At 39.9% G+C, this 13,041-nt stretch overlaps 2 long non-coding RNA genes across 3 annotated transcripts in view; both read left to right on the top strand.

Annotated features, from left to right (window-relative positions):
• Positions 1-13,041, top strand: part of LOC135300667 (uncharacterized) — a 152,828-nt gene that overhangs the window by 107,297 nt on the left and 32,490 nt on the right. The window lies entirely within an intron of this gene.
• Positions 10,468-12,930, top strand: LOC135288065 (uncharacterized). 2 transcript variants are annotated; one of them, XR_010351401.1, is made up of 3 exons: positions 10,468-10,656; positions 10,767-10,793; positions 11,113-12,930. It is a non-coding gene; the product is annotated as an uncharacterized LOC135288065 (long non-coding RNA). The 2 variants fall into 2 exon arrangements; XR_010351400.1 differs by having other exon boundaries at positions 10,642-10,679.

The following is a 13,041-nucleotide window of genomic DNA, read 5'->3' as shown; positions in this document are numbered from 1 at the left end:
AGAAGAAAAACACAGTGTAGAATAATGTTTGTGGTTCTTCTAAGAGTCTGCTTTACCATTGACTATGGCAGCCATGGTTGGGCTTCTCTCTTTTTCATTCTCTCTTTCTACACTATTTCACCCTCTCTTATTACAATCTTAGGTTTACAGAAGTTCCTACATGTCCTAACAAGGTACTGGGATCTGCTGAGGACTCACTGAAAGGTATTTTGGAGCAATGGGATAATAAACTCAAATTTCCTCTTATCTCTTTCAGTTTTATTAAGGCACAATCAGGCTAATAGGAATTGCACAGCAAAATTTAAGTTTAGGAAGTGGGAAATACAAGCTTAATGCAGGCCTTGTGGCTAAACTGCATGCAAGACTTAGCTAAGAAAACATTGGTTATTGGTTATTGTGGAGTAAATCGCCACATCTGTGGCATCAACCATGTCATCAAGCTATCTTGTTTTTGCATTAATCTAAGGTTCTATTTCAGTGATTGTCTTTTCCATGCTAACTTGCTTGTTAGCCCCAGTTTGGGGTGGTTCTTTAGTGAGAAACCTTTAGTGAACAAACCAGAGAAGAACTCATGTCAACAATGATACTGTCCAAGAAGCGTAAGCAAAGACTGGGGTTTTGGGAACAAGGTAATTCTATACTGGAATCACATATATATCTATGAGGAAATGTGATGGGTGAGATGGCCAGAGGAGCCAGGGCGCAGGAGGAGGAGCTGAAGTCAAACTATAATTTAGTCTTGCTGACTAGCATTTCAGGTTTCCAAGAGAAGAAGTAATGTTATATGGAATGCAGCTTTCATTCTGTAGGTTGTTCCCCTGTGGAAGACACCTTTCACAGCCTCAGTTTTTAAAGGATGCTCTCTCATGTTGTGCATAATTGTTCTGGCTTATGGCAATAGATCCTCAGATGAGTCATGGCTCCACCAGTTGCTCTGTGCAGTATTCCTAAAGACCATGGTATATTTAGCCAGCTTGTGACGATGGACATTTCCTTCATGAACCTGGATATTGAAATGCATTATTGAAATGCATTTCTCCCACAGCTATTGTTTATACTTTCAATGGGTGCCTATGTTGATGTGTCTTTCTAAAAGTACCTATTAAGATGCTGAAGAATGTTCTTCGAAGACTCATGTTTCCTGGGCTGTTGGGGTTCACTCTGGCTAGCTACAGACCATTGCTCACATGATAATTCATAGATGAAATAAAAGATCGAGAAGGTATCTTTTCCACATGGGAAATGTTGTCCTTTATGCCAAGAGACACATCAGGTGGACAAACCCATGGGAGAAAAGAGAGGGCATTCCCTGGTGGCAGGGAGATTTTATACCCCGGGATGGGGACAGAGGGAGAGGTCTACAGCCGATGGGATACCAATGAGGAGTGGCGAGAAGAGGGGTAACCCAGGGGAGAGACCATCAGGGGAGTACTGGGGTAGGTGAGAGAAATGTGATGGAGGAAAAGGGGTAACAAACCATGTGATATAACATAAGCTATAAAGCTATTCTGTGCAAATTCCCAATCACACAGTGCAAGAGAACAAAAACTGGTGCACCACAACAGTTCTTTAATGCTGGTATGTATGGATGGCCAAAACATTCCAATCTGAAGGCAAATATAGTGTCTGTTCATAATCTCTTAATGAGAGCAGTACTTCTTTACAGTGGGATTTTAAGAATAAAAACCTGCGAAGAATTTGAACTACAGTAGGAGAAATGATGAGACACACTACTTGGAGATTATTGTACTTGACGTTGTAGTGAAACTCAACATGTGACTATTTTTGCATCGTATATTTGCTTTTTCAGTGTTGATTTTTTAATATTTACATGTACAGACATCAGCTGAAACCCAAGTCTATAACTATGCAAGACAGAGGTGATATTTATACAAGGAATAATAACAGGGGAGTTTAATTTACTGGGCACTGATATCTGCTGGCATGGGATGGCTTATGTCTAAAAAACCATCTCAAATTCCAATCCAGAGAGCTGCATAAAGCTCATTGGGAATGGTCCCTGGACCACACTTACTGGTAAATCATGCCTGAAATTTGTTTATGGAAACTACTAGCTTAAAACAGAATGCATTTGTTGATTATTAAAAGAAAGGTATCTATTGAAAGGGTTTGAGTGATTTTAATTAAGGACATTATATTGACATTCAGATAGATAAACCATTGACATTATGGTGGATTGTGGAAGATAAAATTTTTCCAGACTGTGTGATATCAGTCTTTGAATTTCTGATAAGAATATGAAATTGAAACATGATCATCTAAATTAAAAACTGCTGCTTCTAAGTCGTACTGCTTTTTGAAATAGAGATGCATTTTACAAATAGCAGCAAGTTATGCTTACTGCTAATGCAGTGATCAAATTATGATGGACATTAAGACTGGAAAGGGTGTTGAGAGATTATCTTGTTCTTTCCTTGGCCAACAAGGGAAAATGATGGTTAAATACTTCCAGTGATTATTGTGAGATTCTAGTCTCCCCAAGTATCCATTGCAGCACCTAAATACAGTTCCATTGGGAAATACTTTCCTAAATTTCTTTTTCTTAACTTTAAGTCCTTAGTGATATAAAGAAAAAAATTAAATCTAAATAGCCTTTCAGTTAATCTGCTCATTTTAATTCCTTCTTTACTTGTATATAATATATGACAATATCCATACAGTCAACCATTCCTATGTAAGGCCATTGAGCTGCTATTTATTTTAGAAAATTACTTTATCATTTTAATTATTTGAAAAGCTTATACCCACTCCTCATTTGGGCAGGATTGCTTGAAAATGTAATAAAAAAGTTTGCTATTCTCTCTTTCAAGGCAGACATGATTGTGACATGGGATTATGCTCAGAAAAGACCCTTTAGAGACCCATTCAACACAGCCTTCTAGTTATATAATGATACGGATTTGTTAACTGCTCTTTGAACACAATTTTGAAACAACTAAGTGTATACTTAAGGCTAGTTTCCTCTACAGCATATTTTCTTAATCTGAACACTCAGTCCTCATCTTGTGTATCCAGAGCTGCCTATTGCTAAAGCTGAGTCTAGGATCAAACGTTTTTTTTAGTCTTGTCAAGGTCTTGATACTAACATTACATTAGTTTTCATTTCCATGTCAAGATCTATAACAGTAACTTGAATCCTGGAAGGGAGGGTACCTGCCAGAGATCATATAAATCACATCTAGAGCTTGTATTAACTGGTATGTTTCTCATGAGTGATATATACTCTACAGAGTAGATGCTGTGTGGTGTTTAAAGTGCCCAACATGTGATAATGTCTATTTTCCCTATTCAGCACACATCCAATACTGATTTGAGGAGATATCTTGCAGGTGACTAAAAGTTTAGCAGCACTCAGAAGCTCTGTCTCTTGCTTGCATTCTGCTTTATGCTTATCAAAGGCACTTTAAAGCCAGCAGTCAGGTAGAACTAGCAAAAGATACATATGCATCCAACAACTTGTTCCTGGAAGATTGCAGCCTGGGGTTTTTCCAGCATCCTCCTGCCCTGCTAGACTGGCATGAGCATCAGCAGCAGACCAGAACCTGTGAATACTTTAGAGGGTGAGCTAAGCAAACACAAGACAATGTTGGTTCTTAACTTTAATGCACTGTGGCTGTGTTCACAAGATCAATGTCCCTAGAAGAGATTCACACAGTAGATAAAGATATCAGCTGAATTTAGATGTTGAAAGCTGATCTAAAGCAGGCCAAGTTATTATGTGCTTTTCTGGATTTCTTGCTGTCAAGTTAAGGCCAGAGAAAGTCCATGTGAGAAACATTTCACTAGAGGTGAGTGCTGGAAGGAAAACCAGGTGTTACAAAGGTGAATTAATTAATGTGAAGCTTCTAATGATGATACCATTCCAATATGAAGACGTGTGGAAGGTGGGAGGAGGATTTCACCTAGCAGCAAAGAAACAAATAGTAGACTTGGCCAGTGGTCAAGTGCACTGTACAATTTAACGCTGACTCTTATCAATGCTTCTTCTTTAGACTGAGAAATACTAGAAACACTAACCCCAGCAACTCAGTGGGGGTGTGGGCTACGCAGACCACTCTGTCCTATAGGTATCTACCTGAGGACAGTGAGCATGCTGATGCCAGATCTCATGAGGCATGACTGTATTTTTGCAGATTTCCATCAGAAATAAATTGCTAGAGCTGAGGTCAGTATGGGAGATGTCACTCAGGTAAGTACCCCCTCACACCAATTAGCTAGTTTAGCTAAGAGCCAGCTGCCCTTTTACTCCAGCTCTCCTTTTCAGACTGAAAAGCAGCACTACTTTTTTTTTTTTTTCTTTTTCAAAAAGTAATACAGTCTCTTTAGAAGGAGCTGCTGCAGCCTTACAATATGGCCACTCAGTTTCCATGGTTCAGGGCAGTTTCTGGGAGAACAAGTTCTTCTTATAGTAGGCTTGGGATAGCAAAAGTTGAAAGAATAAAACAACTCATGTGCTGGCTCCCTCTCAGCCATATGTTTGATGCTGTTTGTTATATTTTCCACTGTGTTTAACCTGTCTGTGTTTTCAAGAGAGAATAGGAAGAAGGTGATTCTATTGATTTTTTAGTTTTACACCTGACTGATAAGCAGTTTAGCTATTTATCTCTGCTCAGTAAAATTATTCATGATTTGATTATTGTAATAAAAAGGGTAAACAAATAAGTTCATTGAAATGCACACAATTTTTGTGTTTGAAAATACAGTTCTAATTTAGCTCTGTTTCAAAACACTGAATAACTGTGTTATTTGAAGATTTGATGGACCTGACTTCATAAAAACACAGAAGCATCAAAGCCAAATAGTTACAAAATTTCCTGAGGAAAGAAAGGAAGTATGTTCTGTGGGTACAGTTTGAAATATTGAAAAATGAGCATCAAGTTTTCAGGTCAGAAGAAAGAGATCTCAGGCAAAAAGTGTTATATGCAGTAAATACAAAGAAGCCTTTCAAGAAAATAGGCTTTATAAAAACAAACGAGAACAAGAGGTGAACAGCATTATAGGGCTGCATTCAGAAAGAGGGATTACACAATGACAAAGAACAACAATAACTGCACTGCAGAAGCCTGAGACATTTCATTCCAGTTCTGGGAAAACACAAGAAGTTCAGGTAACAGCTCAGTCTCTACATGAACTTGGAAAACTGGGCAAGAATTCTCATGGCAGAGGATTCAGTCGTGATGGGAACAGTGCTTCCTTCCTGTGGCCCTGCATGAGATATTGCTGTGGTGGGCTGACCCTGGTTGGACACCAGGTGCCCGCCAAAGCCACTTCACCACTCCCCTCGTCAGCTGGGCATGGGAACAAAAATACAGCAAAAGGCTTGTGGCTGGAGATGAAGACATGGAGAGAGATTACTCACCAGTTACCATCATGGGGGAAACAGACTTGGCTTGGGGAAATTATTTTAGTTTATTACCAATAGAATTCTTCCCCATGAAAGGAGAAACTTCCATCAACTTCTCACAGAAGTTGTCCCTGTAGCCCCCCATTATGAAACCCTTTCCACACAAATGCAATACAATTACATTACATTAGACCAGGACTGAGGTCATGAGATGCATGTTAGAAAATAGGAAGAAAAGAGAATTATTGATGATTTCTGCTGCATTTACAAGTGTATTTTCTTAGTTTAACCATACCAACCAAGATACATGTACCAACACAGCAGTGTAGGAATATTCTGGGGAGAAATCAGCTGTAATGTTTAACAGTAGGCACCTCTGTGAGGATATATATCTCCATATCACTTCAAATTTTACTGTATATCTCTTTTGAAAGTGAAATCATGAGCCTGAAAATAAAGGTACACACTGTAGTGCTGGGAGCTGAGGGTACCTCTTAAGGCTGATCCCATAACAGCAGGCTCAGGATGAAGAGAGCCAGCAAGGCTATACTTCAGACATAAGGAAAGGTCAGCTCAGACCAGAGTGCAAAAGTAGTCTCTTTTCCTTCAGGTCACCCATCAGTCACTGGGGGATGAGTCCATAGAGAAGAACAGATCCTCCTTAAAGACAGGGATGCCCTATGCACATTTCTCAGGGTCCCTTTCCAAAAGCCAGCCCTGGACTGGAGAGTTACTCAAATGTCTATCTTATTGCAATTATCTGTGCCTAGTTTCAATGCACAGCAAGGACCAGCTGATTTACTGTTTTCTTGAAGAACCCATGCACTTTGCTACCCTGCCAAAAAGTATTTAAGCTCCTTTACTGAGCAGACAACAAAAGCACTGGGAACTATGAGTCAAAATGCACAGCAGCTGCAGGGATCTGAACAAGGTGGGAGTAGGCCTCTGCTGGAGGGAGATTGGACATTGTGGAAAAAACTACCAGGGAAGGAGGCAGGCTGAAGACAGCAGAAGCACTAAAGAAGCTGACAGCAGAAAAATCAGAGAAAAGTTTTTAGCATGACTTAGAGGCAGAGTTTGTAGGGAGAGAGTTGTCAGGGAAAAAGCATGGAGATTTCAGAATTCAGCAACATGAAGGGCAAAGGGTTAGTCTCTATTCTCCATTAAGAAACAGGCCCTGGCCAGAGGTAACTAAGGTTTGAGGTCCCTTGTAGTGCTGGTGACCTCTTAGGTGATTGATCACCTCAGGATCCAGTGAGTTGCAACAACTCAGCCTAGAGATGACCTTATATTTATGACATGTCAGCTCATCTGACTTGTTTTTATTGAAGCAGAGAGCACTTGACTGAACAGTTATGCCAGAAGGTTCACAAGTCAGTAGCCCCAGCAAATAGTGCAGATAAACAGCTGGGAACAAGGCAGGGCTGGCTGTGTCTTCACTTGGCTCTACTGCAGTAAGGTCAGGATGTGTGACCACAGCCTCAATACGGTGATCAGCCACTCAAGTCAAAATTACCTTCAGAAATGCATTGTTATTTTGGTACCCATGTGCTAAATTGTGAGAAAGCAGCATGGCAGGTTTTTCTCCTTTACTTGATTCTTGAGAAACATTTTTCTCACATTTTTCTGTGATTACAATGTTCAAAAGTAAGCTTCACTTCTATTTATTAAGACGATCCAGCATAAATTATTGAAAAATTTCCTGCAGTTTTTCTAAATGAGGCTGCAGTTTGCTGAATGGCCATCGTCATCATCACCTGCTAGAATCTTGCACCTCCCTTTCAGTGAAAGTTTGTCTTCTCTGGTTACTCTTCTCTGTGGTGAGGAAGGTGATGACCTCTCCATGTGAATGTTGTGCTCCCTCTGTCACACTTAGGACTCTGCATTCCTACTGTGGAGGCACCCAGGAAATTTTTCCTTTCCTCAACTTTCTGGATGTGTCATGTTTTTGTTTGGTGACCACACTTACCGTGTCCCTATCATTTTGGCTTCCCTTTTCTTTGGGTGTGTGTGCATTTCCCCCTGCAGCCTCAATTTATTCTGTTCACATCACTTTCAGGATTATGTGGTGCTGAAACTAGGATGAGTCAGACAGTCACTCTGGGCAGCTGGAATTGCAGCAGAGCTGAGCACTATGGGGGGGAAGACAGAGAGCTTAGGCAAGGCATGATGCTGAGCTCTGGGGTTCGGAGACTGCCTGACAGCCTTACAGGCCACCAGGGCAACTCTGGGACTTCTGTCTCTGTTTCTTTTGATTCTGGCTGAGCACTTTCTCCCAGCCAAGTTTTTTACTTTCTTCTGCAGTCATAACAGAAAAAATTGAGGTTTTTTTCATATATAAAAAAAAAGACAAAAGGAGGTAGATTTAGGCATATTTTACATAATTCCTCAAAGAATGCTCTAGGAATTGTTATCTATAATAATGAAATAATAGGAACAGAAAGACTTGTGGTGAGCTGATTGTGAATTCTTTGTTGGTTAGAGTGGTACCCTATAGATTTCAGATTGGGAGGAACTTCACCCTCCCAGAGGGAAACAAGGGGATTTCAAAAGAAGTTTTTCTTTTTTGCTACTTGCTGCAAGTTATACTCGATGATACACAGAAAGTACTGTTTGGTGGCCAAAAAAGGTTCAGAGACATAAAGCTAATGTAATATGGTCCAGATATATAAAGATTCAGAAAAAGAAACTATAATTCTCATCTTCTATGGCTTTATCAGTGTAAAACACCTTCAATGGATGAAAAAGTTTGATTTTTCAAACTTGTATGACTTGTAATTTTGATCATAGCACTGTAATACTTCTTTATCTGGGTTTGTTTTAATAATGTCTGAAGAAGGTACATTGAAAATGCGGCTCTTCTGTAGGAATGAGGCTGTTTGGCCCTTTTATTACAAAACTTCTGTTGGTCCCAGATTTACGGATCAGTGTTGTTTTCTTGTGTGGGATTTCCTTGCAGTCAGGCTACTTGTCTGAACCTCTTTTCCTATCAATGAAAGGTAATAGAATTTGCTCAAGTATGAATCATCTCGTCCTTCTGCAGATTTCTAAGACAGGTCAGATGAATCATTTTTTGGATACCCAGTTCTCCCTGTTGACAATAAAGGGACTCTAACAGAGCAGCTCTGATATATCCCCTACATGTTGTAAGTGTCTAAAGCTACTTGAGATGAAACCCACTTCCAGTGTTTGTGGAAAATGAACGCAATCTATCAACATGAATTGGCTTCTGGGTGAAATGGAAGCTATGAGTACATAACCTTCCAGCAGAGGTGTGTCCTTCAATAAGAGAGCCCACGTAAACCTGTTGCCTACAGTTGTGACTTTTGTCTCTTCAATAGTTTTATAGTGTATCAACCAAAGCCCTGTGCAGAAAGGCTTTCGGCTATGTTTCAGGGCAAATAAAAAAGAGTATTTATTCTGATGAATTTTATCAAATGTATGTCACTTTTCCAGCAAAACATCTAATGCCTATTTTTTTTTTTTAATTTGAAAAACCCTGGCCTATTTTACTGGGAGCATTTGCTAACACGTAGGAGCAGAAGAAGTAACATCTGACTTAGATGTCTGCCATAACTTTGAATAGCTGATCTTGGGGCACGTGCATGGTACCTAATCAATGCAAAAATTTATGTTGTGGGTTTAATTAAGCAGTAACAGGCCATTCACTAATGTTAATGCACACGCACAGAATCAAGAACACTAATTAATCTGACCTGCAGTTTCCTCCATCATTTATTATTAAACATTTGAGAATACAGAAAAGTGCATAATGGGCTGATCAGATACAGTCCTTTAAAATTAAAATATGTGAACTGAAGACCGAAACTATAAGACTTGGACCATTCTTGTTTGAATCTTAATCAACACTGGCTCCTAAAGAAAATGTCAAAAGAGTTAGAGATTTTCTAAGTCACAGTCTTAAGTGTTCCTGCTAGCAATCAAGACATCCTGTTACCAATTCCATTCACAATTACCATTTTGCAGTAAGAATTGTTGCATTTTTTCCATTTTATAATTTTTAATACTTTTCATCGATTTGTTCTGCACTTAGACCTTCCTTAAGAACATGGGAGTATATTCAGTGGCTTGCATAACCCAAAGGTAATCATGAGAGAATTTGGAAGATGGCCTTCCATGGGATCTCTCAGGTTGGAGATGATCTCAGATAGGCATCTGCTCTAACATCCCACTCAGAGTTAATAGTGAATTCAGCATTTAGACCAGGTTGCTCAGGGCTTTGTTGGGTCAGGTGTTTAAAGCCTCCATGGCAAAAACTCCACACCTTCCTGGACTGCCTGTCTCAGTGCTTTGCTGTCCTCACAGAGATCCCTGGACAGTTTGTTCCAATTGGAACTTCTCCTCCTTTAGTCTGGGACCGTTGTTTCTCATTGATCTACCATGCCCCTACATCAGAGGAATTTGCATTCTTGCTAACTTTCCTGTGGATATGGACAGACTTCTGTAAGGTGTTCCCAAAGCCATCTTGTCTGTAGGCTGAACAACCTTTCTCTTGCAGCTTCTACTCACAGGGCAGGAGTGCCAGCCCTGACCATTCTGTTGGCGTTCACTCAACACACTCCAGTTTAGCAATGTCTTACACTGGGAGCCAAAATTGGGAGTATTCAAAATGTGATCTAATGAATATTAGATAAAGGTGAGTAATCATTTTCCTTTGTCAATTGTCTGCAATCTCATTAACAAAGACCAGGAAGCCAGGACACTGCTGACACATGCTTAGACATAAACATACAGTGATGTAGTACCAGACTATTCTGCTACACCTCAAGGATCTGCAGGCAAACACTGATTCTGAGCCAAAAATAGCATCTTTGTCTAGACAATCTTGGATTTTTTTGTGACAAAATATGTCAAACCTACCTGGCTGTCTAACTTCAACCCCAATACATCAGATGGTCTCACAGCAAGCAAATCTACTGTATAGCACATGTGCCAAGTTTATGTTTACTGTGCAAGTATAAAATTACTTTGACGCTTCTCCTTTTTATTTGGCTAAAGGGTAAGATATACTTAATAAAATCTTTCCGAAATAAAAAAATACTTGTCCCTTGTTGATGGAAACTGTCTAGGAAACTGCTTAAAAGAAAAAACCTAGAAAATACTGGATGAGCTCTAATGACTTAACAGGCAACCTGGCCCCTGATAAGACACAGGTGTACTAAATACAAAACAAGAGGAACAGCCTTGTCCTTAACAGGTCACAGCTGTGGGTGAAAAAAGTGGTGGGTTGGCTACTCAGAGAAAACCTTGAGGAAGAGGGCCTTGTGGAGGTAGGGGTCTTCTCTTCTTGAGGGTAAGAACCTTGCCCTTCTGCCTTCCTCCCCTCAAGTGTGAAGAGCCTCTTGAAAGTGGAAGGTAACAAATTTTCCTCTCTTCTGAGATACAAAGAGCCATTTGGAAATGGAAGGTAAGAACCCTGCTCTTCTCCTTGAGTACAAAGAGTCATTTGGAAGTCGAAGGTAAGAACGCTGCTGCTCTCCTTGAGTACAAAGAGCTATTTGGACATGGAAGGTAAGAACCTTGCCCCTCTCCTCTCTTCCCCTTGAGTACGAAGAGCAATTTAGAAATGAAAGGTAAGAAACTTGCCCTCCTGTCCTTTCCTCTCCTGTCCTGTCTTACAGAAGAATCTCTACTCTGATGCCTGTAGCACTTCTTCCTCCTCTTCCTCCCTGAATTTTGGGTCTTCAGAGCTTTTTTTTTCACACATCCTTATTCCTCTCTTACAGATGCTGTTGGGATGCAGTGTTTTCTCCTTCTCAATTATCTTGTTCCAGAGGTTCGGCCACTGTTGCTTAGCTGTGGCCAGTGGCATTGATTCCATTTGTTGTAGAGAAAGCTTCTGGCAGTATCCTGGAGGATCCTACAGGCAACAGTCGGATGACTTAAGGCATTCCAAGTGATGGACTGTTGCCTTAATTTGGGCCTGTTTAAACTGAAGTAGAGCAGATGGAGTAAAGATATGATGAAAGTCTTCAAATATTTGGAAGACTGATGCAAACTACCAGGAATTCTTTTTTTAGCATGCCCATGTAGTAGAAATAATGAGGTTATATTGCACAGATTAGATGTTAGGAAAACCTTTCTAACAGTAAGGATGCTGGTAAGTTTCTGTAGACTGCTGGGAAATGTATGTTTTTCATAGGCATATTTGTTGAGTTCTCACAACTATGCTGGATGAATATCTGCCAATAATGTACTTTTGGAGCTACTATGGATTAGAGGGTGCGCTGTGGACTGGATCAGGGACTAGGGGAGCCCTTAGGATCCTTTGCAGGACTATGGTGGTTCTATGCACTTAAATGCATTGCAGAGCCCGATCAATTGGGAGGAAGATTATTTCTCTATCATCAGGTGAAAAGCTTTAAGAGCTAGCAAACAAAAATCAAAACACCTATCAGTGAGGTGGTGAGTCTATGAGAACACATTTAAAGATGGCAAAGAGAAGTACTAAGATTTGCTTATAATGGCATCAGTTATTGTTTTGCATTGTGGTAGGAGAGTAACTTGTGGAGAATAAAGTAAGGGTTTATGTTGCAGGAGCACCCTTGACCCATTTTCTGGAGCTGAGATTCTCAAAGAGATAATACCAAGATATTGAAAAGAGTTTACTGTGCTTCCAGAAGATTAAAACCTAGATGAATTACAAGAAACAACATGTGGATGAAGAAATTGGTAGAATTGGATAGTGGTAGGATGAGCTCATTTACAGATTCATTGGTTGATAGCTATTCTTCTGTCTTGGCTGAGCATTACTGTCTGGCAGTGTTTGGTAGGCCTTGTGGCAAAAGCAAGCCTTGAGATGGTATGAAATCCAAATTTAATAGCTCTTTTTGTTGAACACTTTAATCTTATTAAATTATTAGGGAAATTTCAGGGAATTATAGAGGGACAGGTGAAAGAACAAGGGGTAAGGCTCAGTAGCTGGATGAGTTTCTGAAGAAACCTGTTTCTACTGCAGAAAAGGAAGTGAGGGGTGGAGAGCAAATGCCTCCTTGTGCTGGCTGCAATGGCAGCACAGAGCACACTAGTGTTAGCCATTGAGAGGCTTGGATGTGCCCAAGCAGAGTGTGTCCTCCTTTGGGCATCCAGTCTGTTTAGAGGGGGGAGGCTGGGGTGTGCCCTGGTTGAGGTTAATCCACCTCCTTTGCCACACACAATTGAAGAACCCAGTGACTTCAGTGCTGGAAATTACTCTCAGAACCCTTAGGCTTCAGAACTGATTCTCACAGATTTTAAGTTTAGCCATAATGAGGTAGTTCACTATACTTTTTTTTCCATCTTTGTAAAATAAAATTTGTTTGCTTATTACAGAAACATTTTGAGGATTGGTGAATTACTTGTAGGGTTTGAAAATAAACTGGTCGTTGTTGTCAATAAAACTATGAAAACCTAAGTACTACATAACAAACATTAATTTGGTGAAACGTTTCAGGAATATATGTGGGGGATACATTTTTTTCTTTCTACTTTTAGAATTAGCTTTATTTGCATTTCATTTTATTTGTGTTTTTCTTCGGGCTATTTAAAAGTCCTTGGGAGTTAAACATGACAGGTTGTATGTGTGCATTGGAATATGATTTACCACATTTTTCCCATGCCATGAGTGTATGAATTCCTGCTTACATAAGAAAATATTTGAACATAAAAAGCAATGA

The sequence above is a fragment of the Passer domesticus genome, chromosome 1 (assembly GCF_036417665.1).
Source record: "Passer domesticus isolate bPasDom1 chromosome 1, bPasDom1.hap1, whole genome shotgun sequence".
Classification (NCBI taxonomy): Eukaryota; Metazoa; Chordata; class Aves; order Passeriformes; family Passeridae; genus Passer; species Passer domesticus.
The sequence above is the reverse complement of the archived record's forward strand: the minus strand, read 5'-3'. Positions and strand labels throughout refer to the sequence as shown.